The following is a 14,587-nucleotide window of genomic DNA, read 5'->3' as shown; positions in this document are numbered from 1 at the left end:
GCCTGCTCTGCTGTCCCTGTCTGGATGTGGCCTCACCCCATCTCGCCCTGAGGTTTCCGTTTCTCAACACACCTGCAGAAAAGCAGTGTTCTCCTGCCTGGCTCCTCCCAAGGGACAAGCAGCGACATTAATCGATGTCTTCAGAAAAGTACACTGAGATCTGCTGCCAAAGGGGACTCCCCAGACCCCTGTTATCTGCTGCACTGTCATCTTCTGCTGCCCTTGTCATCTGTTAATTGTAGAAATATATTATGCTTCACACTCTAATAATTACTCAGACCTTGACTCACTGTAGCCAGCCTGTCTGGACACTATCTCCGAGATCCAGGCCATTGTTTACTTTCCCTTTGTGGCACGAGGAGCCCAGGAGACTTCCAAAGTCACATAACAAGAGCCAGGTAGAGTCTAGAATCTTCAAACTGCAGTTTCCAGAAATCAAGATAGCAGCATGTGGGCCATAGCTAGCATGGGTTTAAATTCTTGACCTACAGGAGTTTGAGACCAGCCTGGCCAACATGGTGAAACCCTGTCTCTGTTAAAAACACAGAAATTAACAGGGCGTGGTGGTAGGTAGTCCCAGCTACTCAGGAGGCCAAGGCAGAAGAATCACTTGAATCTGGGAGGCAGAAGCTGCAGTGAGCCGAGATTGTACCACTGCACTCCAGCCTGGGCAACAGAGTGAGACTCCATCTCAAAAGAAAACAAAACAAAACAAACAAAAAATTCTTGACCTAAGCCATGGCCAAAACCCCCAGAAAGTCCATTTATTTAACCACAAAGCCAACAAAGCCAAACATCAGATGTAGGGCAACTTAGGTTGAAGTCATAGCCTTACCAGAACTCATAGAAAAATCTCAGTAACTCACTTGAAATGAGGGGGACCTCAAAAATCTTAATAGATATATTCAGTCCAATTCCCCTCAACTCATTAACCCTACTGGGCTTTCCTGCTAGCAGAAACAGCAGCTCCCTCCCTGTCTGATGAAGCTGTCCTTACCTTGCTTAAGGACCGCACATGGCCTTTCCTGAGATACTTACTGTGTGTAAAGAGCCCAATTGTCTTCACGCTCCACTCTCGGGACCAGCTACATGATTTGCAGGACCCCAGTGCAAAATGAAATTCACAGCCTGTTATTTAAAAAATTGAGAATTTCAAGGAAGCAACAGCAAAGCATTAAACCAAGTGTGGGACCCTCTGAAGCACAATGCTTTGTGTGACTGCATGGTCAAAGGCCCGTGAAACTGGCCCTGCCCATGATACCATTCCATCTTTACCTCTAGATATATAATTAGATTAATTGGACATAGGGAAATTCACCAAGTCACACTCAGAAAACTGCTTACACACCAAAGTAATTTCTAGATTTTGCCAATTTATAGTGGTTAAAGCCTAAGGGTTATATGGTGGGAATGGATACTTAGTGTCTTTCCTAGATTAGCCAAGGGGAAACCTAAATTTAGAGTGTGCAGAATTTGTTTATATGGGTGTGTTTGATAGTGTCAGGATTCAATGTACTAGCTCACTCAGGCAGCTGGAGGTGGTTCTTGCTCAGTTACTTGAACTATGGACTCAATGGTAACCTATGCTGAATGAAAATGAGATGCCAGAAGTTGCTAGGTATCATTTAGACAAAACGATCCAAAGGATTAGGGAGACAGGAAGGTTCAAGTTGCAACTCAGTCAGCTAGTTCCTAACTTGACACCTGAGAAGACCTGGAACACATTCACTTTAGAAAGTATCATGTGTCGGCATCCTTGAAAAGCACAGAGGCAGTCATACTTGGAAGCTTAGAGATGAATGTGGGAGATGCTGCCATTAACTTGGGTCTCTGAGCTCAGTGTGGATTATGGGGTCCTAGGGTACAAACACCATGTAGCCATGCTCAACTTCCAGAGACAAAGTGGATGTGGTCATTGTAATAGGAAGCAGGGCCAAGGAAGTCATCCAAATGGTTGATCATAGAGTTCCTAGGACTGAAAAACAGATGGACCTCCTAGGAAAGGCTGGACTGATTTGTATACCAGAAAGAAAGACAGAAGAAAGAAGAGAGAGCAAAAAAGAGTGAGCAAATGAGGGAGGGAAATAAAGAAGAAAGGAAGGAAGAGAAAGAAAGGAAAGGAAAGGAAGATGAAAGAAGGAAGGAAGGAGAGAGAGAGAAAGAGAGAAAGAAGGAAGAAAGGAAAGAGAAAGAAGGAAAGAAAGAAGAAAGGAAAGGAAAGAAGGAAGGAAAGAAAGAAAGGCAGGAAGGAAAGAAAGGCAAGAAAAGAAAAGGACAGAAGGGAGGGAGGGAGGGAAAAGGAAGGAAGGAAGGAGGGAGGGAGGGAAGGAAGGAAGGAAGGAAAGAAGGAAGGAAGGGAGGGAGGGAGGGTGGGAAAGAAGGAGGGAGACCTAGGCCAGGCATGGTGGCTCACGCCTGTAATCCCAGCACTTTGGGAGGCTGAAGCAGTTAGATCATTTGAGGTCAGGAGTTTGAGACCAGCCTGGCCAACATGGTGAAACCCCATCTCTACTAAAAAAAAGTATGAAAAATTATCCAGGCGTGGTGGTGGGTGCCCGTAATCCCAGCTACTTGGGAGGCTGAGAAAAGAGAATCACTTGAACCTGGGAGGCAGAGGTTGCAGTGAGCCGAGATTGCGTCACTGTACTCCTGCCTGGGTGACAAAGCAAGACTCTCAAAAAAAGAGAAATCTAGATCTGGCAGACAGAAGCCTGACTTGAGCCTACATGTATGGGAAAGTCATGGCCCTTCAACCAGTTCCAAGACCTAAGAGTTCATAGAGCCCCTTGATCAAAGGGAGGTCAGGAACCCTTGAAGAAAGGCATTGTGGTAATGTTACAGGATGCTATAAATCTTCCTACACTTTCTAGAAAGGGAGCTTCAGATGCTCACCAGTGTAACTGTGCACCACAGCAAAGGAAATCCTAAAACCTTCAAGAGATTATTGATACTGGTGCTGAGCTCTTACTGAGACAACAGTTAGAGGGGATGCTTATGGGGGTCAGAGAGTAAATGGTGCTCAGGCACAAATCCACCTCACATTAAGCCTCACGAGTCTGTAAACCCATTCTGTGGCTCTTTTCCCCAGCTCCTGAGTAAGTAGTCAGAATAGATATTCTTGGCATTGGGCAGATGCCCACATTGGCTCTCTGAACCGTGGGGTTAAGGTTATTGTGTCAGGGAAGGTCAAGAGAAAACCCTGGAACTTCAATTTGTTAGTAATGGTAAAGTAGATAAAGAGTAAATAAAATATAAACCAGGAGAATAATATTTTACCAAATGGAGAATATTAGCAAAAAGATAGAAATTATAAAAAGGAATCCATGGTGAAACCCCGTCTCTACTAAAAAATACAAAAAAATAGCCGGGCGAGGTGGCGGGCACCTGTAGTCCCAGCTACTCGGGAGGCTGAGGCAGGAGAATGGCGTAAACCCGGGAGGCGGAGCTTGCAGTGAGCTGAGATCCGGCCACTGCACTCCAGCCTGGGTGACAGAGCAAGACTCCGTCTCAAAAAAAAAAAAAAAAAAAAATGGAATCCAAAGGAAAATCTGGAGTTGAAAAGTACAAATAACTGAAAAATTCACTCAAGGGGTTCAACAGCAGATTCAAACAAGCAGAATAATCAGTGAACGTATAGATTAACAAGGCTGAGAAAGAGAAATAAAAAGGAATGAAGAAAAATGAACAGAGCCTAAGAGATGTATAGGATGCTATCAAGTGGACCAACATACTCATATTGAGAGTTCCAGAAGGAGAGGAGAAAAAGAAAGGGACAGAGAGTAGATTAGGAATTCCCAGGTGCTGGACATGAATGAGGAGTGGGTATAGGGTCTCTTTTGGAGTGATAAAATGTTCTAGAATTAGATAGCAGTAGTATTTTACAACACTGTGAATATACTGAAAACCACTTAATTATACACCTAAAAACGGTTAAAATGGTGAATTTTTTATGCAAATTTTATCTTAATAAAAGGAAATCATTGTCTCAGTTCCTCCTGCTTTCCCTTCGTCAATATAAACCCTCACTGGATGCAACTTACCCAGCACCAATGTCTTTACTTGTACCATTTTCTCTACCTTTTGCTTGGCCTCTCTTTGTCCACCTCTATCTGAGAAAATCCTACTCAAGTTTAAAAATCTTGCCCAAATGCTATCATGGTTCTCATTCCTCAAAGCAACTTTTGTAATTCTTTAAAATATTATAGTTTAGAAGTGGATAGCTATTGAGAAGACGGGGGCTATCCAGTCTAAGCCCAATTGGAAAGTTTTGCTAAGTATCAATTTGTGAAATTGCGGTTTAAAAAAGCATACACTATAAAACTACCATCTTAACCATTTTGAAGAGTGCAGTTCAATAGTGTTAAACATATTCATACCATTGTGCAACAACTGAGTATCACTGAAACCTTGATTGGTGAAGTCTTCCCTAACCCCCTAATTGAAATCAATGACTCCTCCCTCTGTAATTCTATAGCATTTGGGGCACGCTTTTGTTCTAGACCACATTTCTTTCCAGTTAGCTCTTGTGTCTGTTCCTCTCACTAATTTTTGAGCTCCATGAGGACAGGGCTTGTGGCTGACTCACTTCTGATCTTCATGGCCTGCACACTGTGACACAAACTAAATGCTCATCGAGGAAAGAATAAAGGGATGAAGATGGTAGCATCAGGTATCAAGGCTGCCAGCATCGTAAGAACTGGAGGTGTGGAGTGAAGGAGACAAAGGATTCTTCACCACTCAGGTTTCTTCTCTTCTTCTGCATCCTAGCCTCACATCTTGCCTCAGCCCTGGCCAAAAGCAGGGGCCATGACAATCACTCCTTGGGTTCTAGGGTCTCGTCAGTGTCTGGCCTCAAGAAAACTGCTACACCAGAATAGTTTCATGGCTAAATCCTCTAGCTGTTGAACTGCTATGATTCAAAACTGTTTGTTCTATATCTAAAGATTTTTTTAGCTTCCAACTCTTTCTAGCTTCCAACTCTCCTGGACTATAAGATCATGCAAAACATCCTCCAATAGTAGCATTGGCTCCCCACCTTGAATGACCGACTATACAATAAGATGGCTACATGGCAAATTCACTTCTTGGTGTCCCAGTAAATGTTTCTCCAAGGAAGGAGAAACACTTTTCTTTTTTCTTTTTTTTTTAGAAAACCCCTTGCTTTTCTCCCCACTTTGCCCTCCTGCTGCCACTCCCTGCGTGTCTCCAGATCATATTGGCTTTGGCCCTAGAGGCTGCACATAGCGAAGGGGTAAAACTGTAATTAGCTTGTCTGCAGCTTTCTTCCACTTTTGCTAAGGGCTCAGAAAGGAGGCTAAAAAAGAGAACTAAAGTGAAACATTTTTGTTATCTGTTTTTTCCAACTAATCCTGCTTCCCTTGAAAGATCACAAGTTGGCTGCATTATTCTGCCCCTACGAGATGAATCTCCAGTTGCCAGATGCTTGGGCATGAACTAAATGGCCTGGCATTTCATTTCTTCCTGTCCAATAAAATGAGAATATTTAAACCAGACAGAGAAATGTCCTTTTATTAAAAACATGTCTTTATTGTGTAGCTGGGTATGCTGGGAGTAGACTTCAATATTTCTGGACCTTTAGATGCTGGAAACAGGGACAAAACTGCCACTATAAAAGTGCCAGACAATTACATAATGTGACTCTAAACTAATGGTTCTCAACCCTGGCTGCCCAACGGAACAACTGGGAGCTGTAAATGAAAGGGCACCTGCCAGCTTCCCCCTTCCTACCTGAATGGGCCTCCAGCATAGACATTAAAAACAAAATGAAGCAAAGCACTACAAAACAAACTGCCTTCTGCATAAAGATACTATGCAGCCAGGATTGAAAAATCACTGCTCTAAGGGTAAAAGAGGTTCTTTCCCTTTGGAATAAACACTTTATTCTGGGAAAAATTATTTGGGGAGTCCCCTTGATAAGAAGATACAAGTTAAGGCCCTTGGAGTAGCTCTGAATATCAGTAAACTGATACAAACACTCTAGACTGATATGTTAATGATCTATTGCTGTTTAACAAGTTACTGCAAACTTAGTGGCTCAAAACAACACACATTTATTATCTCACAGTTTCTATGGTTCAGGAATCTAGGCATGGCATAGCTGGGTTCTCTGCATCAGGGTCTGTCACAAGCCTGCAATCAAGATATCAGGCCGGGCTAGGGTCTTATCTGAAGGCTTGACTGAGAAGAATCCATTTCTATGCTCACATGATGGCTGGCAGGATTTGGTTTCTTGCAGGTTGTTGAACTGAAGCCCTCAATTCCTCCCTGGCTGCTGGCTGCCTTCAGTTCCTTGCTAAGTAGGCCTCCCCAGCATGGCTGCTTGCTTCATCAAAGTGTGCAGACTAAGAGGGCAAAAGAGAAAGTCTACAACAAGATGTAAGTCACAATCTTAGGTAATCTCATCGAGGAAGTGACGTGCCATCATTTTTGCAATATTCTGCTGACCAGAAGCAAGTCATAGGTCCCATGCATGCCCAATGGGCAGGAAAGTCACAGGGACATGAATACCAGGAGCTGAGGACCTAGGGGAGCCAGCTTAGTTGGCCTGCCACACCTGGGCTTTCATAATTCAACTTAACCTTATAAAAGCACAGCCTATGGTGAGGCAAGTACATACCCACAAACATAGTTTTATCACTGTCTCCACTATTTCTATTCCACCACCACTAGGGGCTTGGTATTTTTATGTGGGGCAATTGGCAACCCCCCAAGGTATCTGGGAATCACAGAAGCACTGGTAAGTCATCCACGGTCTCCCTGATGTAGTCCAACATCCAACAAAGAGTGTATGAGACTCAATTAAAGCACAGAGAAATCCAGGATAAAAAGGAATTCTAAGGGCTCTGCAGGCCAACTCCAATCCAAACTCAAATCCCTTCTTTAAATAGCCCTCTGTTTTAGTTCAGGCTGCCTATAACCATAGACTGGGTGGCTTAAATAACTAATACTGATTTCTCTTAGTTCTGGAGCCTGGAAGTCCAAATCTGGTTTGCAGATGGCATCTTCTCATTGTGTCTTCACATGACAGAGAGCAGAGAGAGAGAAGAACCAGTTTCTTTCCTGTTTTTCTTTCTTTTCTTTCTTTCTTTCTTTTTTTTTGAGCAGAGTCTTGCTTTGTTGCCAGGCTGGAGTGCAGTGGTGCAATCTCGGCTCACTGCAACCTCTGCCTCCTGGGTTCAAGCAATTCTCCTGCCTCAGCCTCCCGAGTAGCTGGGACTACAGGCACCCCCCACCAAGCCCAGCTAATTTTTTTGTATTTTTAGTAGAGATGGGGTTTCATCGTGTTGGCCAGGATGGTCTTGATCTCTTGACCTCGTGATCTGCCCACCTTGGCCTCCCAAAGTGCTGGGAATACAGGCGTGAGCCATTGTGCCCGGCCTCCTGTCTCTTCTCCTAAGGGAACTAACCCCAACGTGAGGCTCCACTCTCATGACTCAATTGCCTCCCTAATTACCTTCAATACCATCACATTGCAGGGTAGAGCTTCAACATGGGTATTTTAGGGGGACACAAATAGGCAGGTCATAGCACCCTCTCTGCTGGCTACCTGGGCTCAGTGGGGAAATTTACAGTGACAAAGAATGTTTCTTAAGAAGGCCATTGCTGTGAGAGGCTAAAGGACAGTGCTGACTTTTATTCTTCTTCCTCAGAAGTGCTTTCGCTATGATGCCTAGAGATGACTTAGCTTCTCTGCACTCATTTCCCCAAGAATAAATTTAAAATCAATCAATCAATCAATCCGTCCATCCATCCGTCCGTTTACCCACCCACCCACCCATCCATCTTCACATCTATCTTGCTTTCCAATATGGCCCCTGAAAATACGTGGAAGGCACCGATTTTTTCATACTTGCTCAAGTGCGTGGATCTCTTCCAAGGGATAGCTTTGCCTAAATGCCGCACTGTTGTTTGTGGCCTGTGTTTAAAACCAGTTTTCTTTATAAGTTTGATTTTGCTTTGGGTTCCCCAAGGTCATTACTTTAGTTGGAGTTAACAACTCAGACCAGAGTGTTTAGTTTGGAAGAGGCAGGCTGCCGCAGATCTCTGGGTTACCCAACCCAAGGCCACGTGGAAAGTTTTTCTAAGCATCAGCTGGAAGGAGGGGCTGGCCTGGCCTCCCCGGCGTCCATCCAGGTAGCCCTGTCTGTGTCCCAGAGGCACAGACCTTTCAGATCCACCCAGCCTGCCTGATGCCAAGAACTATTCACCAGGGGGCACTTCAGAGAGGAAAGTAACACATCATGTTGAGAGAAATGATTTTTGTTTCCACAACTTTTTCTTGTTTTGACCATGAGCATCAGTGATGATGAGTAGAATATTTGTCCTGGCATCACTGTAGAATTTCCATCCCACCCTGAACCCCAGCAAGCAAGGGCTTGGGCTCCCGCAGCCCTTCCTCACCTCCACACTGTGGCCGATGGCCCCCCTGGCACGGAGCAGGGACCCAGATTGGGGTGGGGAACGTGAAGAATGGGAAAGCTTCCGGCTCAGGAAGCATATGAAAGAACGGTAGGATTCTCCTACAGTGCTCACTCGCATCGCACAGAACCTGTTTCTGCTTTAAAAATCCTGTCGGTTGTGGCTGCACTTTTTCAACCCATGCCATTGGCCTCTTTTTCATTTTCCTTTTATAGTGGGACTTTCAAGGGTTGGATGGTGGTGGGAAAAGGGAACATTATCACCCACAAATCAGGGCACCCAGAAAGTAACCAGACAGCATTTCACAAAGAACTGTTCTACATCTCTGAGGCAGGGGCCCGATCCTCAACTCATCCTGACCGTTTTGGTGTCAGATACCAAATGCCAACAAGCCCGAGTGATGTGTCATACACAGCGTTTTCCAGCTCTTAAATAATCAAATACCATTGAGGTTTTGGGCTTGGGGAGCCACTAGTTCCTGTTTCCTGTTTCCTTGGGTTGCAAACATTTAACCCCTCCCTTTTCTCCCAAAATACTGTGATTGATACAAGCAGATCCTTCTAGCATTTTATCACACTATTTAGTGAGGGAGAGACAGGTTTCTCCCTTACTAAGAGGCATATACAATATTTCAGAAGAGACACAAATTCTAGCATCTCCCTGCATTCATCACGATTTCTCTTCACTCATGAACTCTGCCCTCTTCTCCAGTAATGGAAATCGTGTAGGTTTTTCCTTTGCCTTCATGCCTTCCTATTGGGTAATTCACACGCATAAATTAATACTCTTCAGCATAGAAAGAGGCTGTTATTTCAAGATAACAAATGTCTGAATCCTCCCCTCCCCACCCCTCCCTTCGACAGGATCTCAGTCTCTTGTGCAGGTTGGAGTGCAGTGGCACGATCTCAGCTCACGGCAGCCTCGACCTCCCGAGTTCAAGTGATTCTCCCACATCTTCCACATGAGTGACTGGGACCACAACAATGGGCCACCAGGCCCAGCTAATTTTTTTACTTTTTTGTACAGATGGGGTCTCACTTTGTTGCCCCAGCTGATTTTGAACTCCTGGGTTCAAGTGGCCCTCCTGCCTTGGCCTCCCAAGTGCTGGGATTACAGGTGTGAGCCACCATGCCCAGCCCTACTTCCTTATCTGGACCCACTGAATCCCTTCTTCCTATCTCTGAACAGATTTGGATGATAAAAACCTTGCTGAGAAGCTGAGACCTGGGTGATGTTTCCGGCTTCCTCTTTGGAGGACAGCTAGTGCTTAGCTTCTCATTCCAGTCTCTCTCACAGTGGTTCATGCCTGTAATCCCAGCACTTTGGGAGGCCTAGGCTGGCGAATCACTTGAGGTCAGGAGTTTCAGACCAGCCTGGCCAACATGGAGAAGCCCCATCTGTACTAAAAATACAAAAACTAGCTGGGTGTGGTAAAGCATGCCTGCAATCCCAGCTACTCAGGAGGCTGAGACATGAGAATCGCTTGAACCCAGAAGGCAGAGGTTGCAGTGAGCTGAGATTGTGCCACTGCACTCCAGCCTGGGCAATAGACACTCTGTCTCAAAAAAAATTAAAAAAAAATAAAAAACAAGTTGGATACAGGCTGCATTCCCAGATCTCTCCAGTGTGTTGGGTTGGAACATAAAAATAGCCTTCTCCCCTCCAGGGGACAGATCCCAATTAGAAACCTTAAATTCTTTCTCAATTTCATTTTCCATGGAAGACTAGATTTAAAACTAGGCAACTGGCAAAGAGCCACACGGTTTTCCAGCTTGCCGGCCATGACATCTCATGAGAACAATTCAAAACACTAACAAAAATCTTTCGTTTCAGGAGCTTAGCAGGAGGCTGGAGTGGATCCATCCATCTCTGGCCCATGATCCTGCTAACAAGCTTGCATATGCCGTGGTGCTCAGTGATGAATGCAAATGGCGCCCAGTGCCTGGCAGGGCTTGGAGATTTGCCATGTTGTTTGTCTCCACACTCCCCGATAATTGCTCCCTGTGCCATCTTTAAAAACCCATTTCTGGTCTTGGGCTAAGGGCCTGGTGATCTGGAATAAGGCTGCTTCAGCCCATGCTTGGAGCTTCAATGAATGCACTCTGAACCATGATATCTCACATATAGCTCATTAAGTTCTTCAACAGACATTTATTGAGCACCTAGGGTGTGACAGGCACTATGCTAGCTCTGGCTGACAAGGATTGCCACGACAGGTACATCTCCTTCCAATATAGAGTCAAACCCTCTCTCCAAAGGTGGAGAGAGACAATGAACTTGAACTAGTCATTATCATTACAAATGACTGCTTTCAATGAAACCAACATTGTGCTGGGTGAGGAAATGCCACCATGGGAGTGGAAGCTAAGGGAGAAGACCCATTCTAGATAGGATGGTCAAGAAGGTGCTTCTTAGAAGGTAGTCTTTTTGTTTGTTTGTTTGTTTGCTTTTTGAGAAGGAGTCTCATTCTGTTGCCAGGCTGGAGTGGGGCGGCGCAATCTCGGCTCACTGCAACCTCTGCCTCCCAGGTTCAAGTGATCCTCCTGCCTCAGCCTCCCGAGTATCTATGACTACAGGCACGCACCACCACACCTGGCTGATTTTTTGTGTTTCTTTCTTTTTTTTTTTTTTTTTTTTGAGATGGAGTCTTGCTTTGTTGCCTAGGCTGAAGTACAATAGCACCATCTCGGCTCACTGTAACCTCTGCCTTCTGATTTCAAGCAATTCTCCTGCCTCAGCCTCCTGAGTAGCTGGGATTACAGGCACCCGCCACCACACCTGGCTAATTTTTGTATTTTTAGTAGAGACGGGGTTTCACCGTGTTGTCCAGGCTGGTCTCAAACTCCTGACTTTGTGATCTGCCCACCTCAGCCTCCCAAAGTGCTGGGATTACAGGCGTGAGCCACTGTGCCCAGTCAATTTTTTGTATTTTTAGTAGAGATGGGTTTCACATGTTGGCCAGAATGGTCTCAATCTCTTGACCTCAAGTGATCCGCCCGCTTTGGCCTCCCAAAGTGCTGGGATTACAGACATGAGCCACTGTGCCCAACCAGAAGGTAGTCTTTAAAATGAGAAGGACTGGCCAGGAGTGGTGGCTCATACCTGTAATCCCAGCACTTTGAAAGGCCAAGGTGGGCAGATTGCTTGAGCCCAAGAGGTCAGGACCAGCCTGGGCAACATAGCAAGACTCTGTTTATTCAAAAAACACAAAAATTAGCCAGGCATGGTGGCATGCACCACACGACTCAGTCCCAGCTACTTGGGAGGCTGAGGCAGGGGAATCGCTTGAGTCCAGAAGGTCAAGGCTGCAGTGAGTTGTGATTGCACCATTGCACTCGAGCCTAGGTGACAGAGCTAGACCTTGTCTCCTTACAGGGAGCCTGCAAATATATATGATCCTTCAGGAAAGAGACTACTCATTGAAGTGCAGTGACTGGCTATCGTGTCTCGTGTCTACTGAGAACCATGAGAACCACCTCTGTGCTCACCTCACTTTCCTGCCCCCACACTTGAGCTCCCACCCCTGTAGGCATCTAGGGAGAATGAAATATACTTTAGAAGGTGACAGGAGGAAGTGGTGGTTCTTGGAGTGAATGCAAGGAGAGGTAACAACAAAATGCTGTATGTTGCTCTAGGCATTTCCTTGCATCTCTAGCCTTGAACTTGCCCCTGAGCTCCAGATTCATATCCAGCTGCAGACCTGCCATCTCCACACGGTTGTCTAATAGGCGTGTCTAATTTAGCAAGTCAAAACCAGAGCTCTGGGCTTCCTGCTCCACACTTCCTTCCCTTGGCAGAGGGCACCAACATCTACCCAGTTGTAGAAGTTAAAACCACTCAGAGCCATTATTGAGTCTTTTCTTTCTTATTCCCCTCCCTCAATACAGCAGCATGCCCAGCTGACCCAATCGCCAGCGTGTATCCAGAGTCCACGTGCTTTGCTCCTTCTCTAAGACCACCAGCCTGGTCCAAGCCCTGGTGCCTGTGCTAGTGTCGTGACATCCTACAAGTTTGTTGGCTTCCATTGTTGTCCCCACCATGAAGAATTTTCCACAACATAGCCTTTGATCCATGCTCATCACAAACCCACTTCGAACTATTCTTCCTGTTCCTTAACCCTCGGCCTGGCTCACTCCTCTCCAGTCATACTGGGCTTTCTATTCTTTGACTGCCCAAGCTCATTCCAGCCTTTGCACTTCTTATTCCTTCTGCCTGGAGACCCATTCTTTCAGATCCTTGCATGATCTCCTCCTCCTTCCTTAAAACTTGGTTCAGACACCCCCCGAAGGTTCAGGAAGCCTTTCCCTGTGCATTCTCTCCAATATATTCCCTAGGTAATAACATGGCTTTGTTTAATTTCATTCATAGACTGTATTTCTACCTGCAATTGTGATTTTACTTGTGTGTGGTCTTTCCTCTCCTTTTATAGAAAATTAGCTCCATGGAATACTATGCAGCCATAAAAGGAACAATATCATGTCCTTTGCAGGAACACAGGTACAGCTGGAGGCCATTATCTTTAGCAAACTAACAGAGAAACAGAAAACCCAATACTGCATGTTCTTACTTATAAGTAGAAGCTAAATAATGAAAACACATGGATACACAGAGGGGAACAACAGAGACAGGGGCCTACCAAAGGGTGGAGGTGGGAGGAAGGAGAGAAATAGAAAAAATAACTATTGGGTACAAGGCTTAGTACCTGGGTGATGAAATAATATGTTCAACAAACCCTTGTGACAGAGTTTACCAATATAACAAACCTACACATGTACCCCTGAACCTAAAATAAAAGGTTTTTTTTTTTAAAAAAAAAAAAAGCTAATAAATCCCTTATTTAGAAAAAAGAAAATTAGCTCCATGGGCACAGAGTCCCTGTCAGTTTTATGCATACACATACATAGGGGGGTGTGTGTGTGTGTGTGTGTGTGTGTGTGTGTGTGTTTTAATAGAGACAGGGTCTCGCTTTGTTGCCCAGGCTGGTCTCGAACTCCTGGGCTCAAGCAGTCCCCCTATCTTGGTCTCCTGTCCCCCTTCTGTTTGGTTTCCTGCTGTACTTCCCAGAATGGTGCATCTGTCCTGCCTACAACGACAGTGCCTGACTCACAGTATGTGCTCTTTATATGCTTGTTGGATGAATGTAAAAATGAATAAAATATAGTATGAAATGCTTTCATAACAGTCTTAAAATGTATATTGAGAAAACACTACTACCATTTAAGAGATGAAAAACTGAAGGCTGAGAGACCCAGAGAGATTAATAACTTGATCAAAAGCACATAAATAATACGTGGTGGAGCTGGAATTCAATTCAGACACAAATGTTCTAACTCTAGTTCCTATCTTTCTTTTTGGCTACAACCACTTTTTAAAAAATTTTCAATCATCTTTGGGTCATAAATTACATACAGTAAAATATACCCATTTTAACTCTATAGCTCAATAAGTTTTGACAAATATATACACCCATGTGACTACCTCCAAGATATAAAATGAGACACAGAATATTTCCATCACTCCCAAAACTTTCCTTGTTCCCCTTTGCATTCAATCTCTGTCATCCTTGGCACTGGGCCAATCCTGATCTCTTTCTGCTGGGGCTGGTATTTTTTGTGTATTATCTAAACTATTTTTCACCCCTAAGGCATATGGCCTCGCTAAGCTTTTGGCTTCTCATTTGTAACATACAGGTGATAATATCTTCCTCGTAGTTATACATTAGGATAGTTGATGTTTCTAAAGTGCTTAGAATGGTATTCACCACTGTATGAGTCTACTTGAGCTGCTATTACAAAATACCACAGACTGGGTGGCTTAAACAACAGAAATTCATTTTCTCACAGTCCTGGAACCTGGAAGTCCAGATCAACGTGCTAGAAGATTCAAATTCTGGTGAGGGCTCTCTTCCTGGCTTGTAGACAGCCACCTTCTCCTTATGCATCCACATGGCATTTCCCTCTGCCTGGGCAGAGAGAGCAAGCTCTCTGGTATCTTCTCCTCTTATAACGACACCAATGCCATTACATTAGCATCTACCTTTACATCTCGTTTGACTCTAATTACCTGCCATATCATCACGTTGCGGGTAGGGCTTCAAAATACAAATTTTGGGAGTACACAGTTCAGTTTATTCAGCTATTATCATCAC

General features: G+C 44.7%; 1 pseudogene across 1 annotated transcript in view; it reads left to right on the top strand.

Moving 5' to 3' along the window:
* The window catches only part of LOC126962380 (60S ribosomal protein L6-like), a 693,495-nt pseudogene that overhangs the window by 150,685 nt on the left and 528,223 nt on the right, over nucleotides 1-14,587 (top strand). The gene's annotated exons all lie outside the window — the stretch shown is intronic.

This window comes from Macaca thibetana, chromosome 9 (genome assembly GCF_024542745.1).
Source record: "Macaca thibetana thibetana isolate TM-01 chromosome 9, ASM2454274v1, whole genome shotgun sequence".
Taxonomy (NCBI): Eukaryota; Metazoa; Chordata; class Mammalia; order Primates; family Cercopithecidae; genus Macaca; species Macaca thibetana.
Note: the sequence above shows the minus strand (reverse complement) of the source record. Positions and strands in the feature narration are given on the sequence as shown.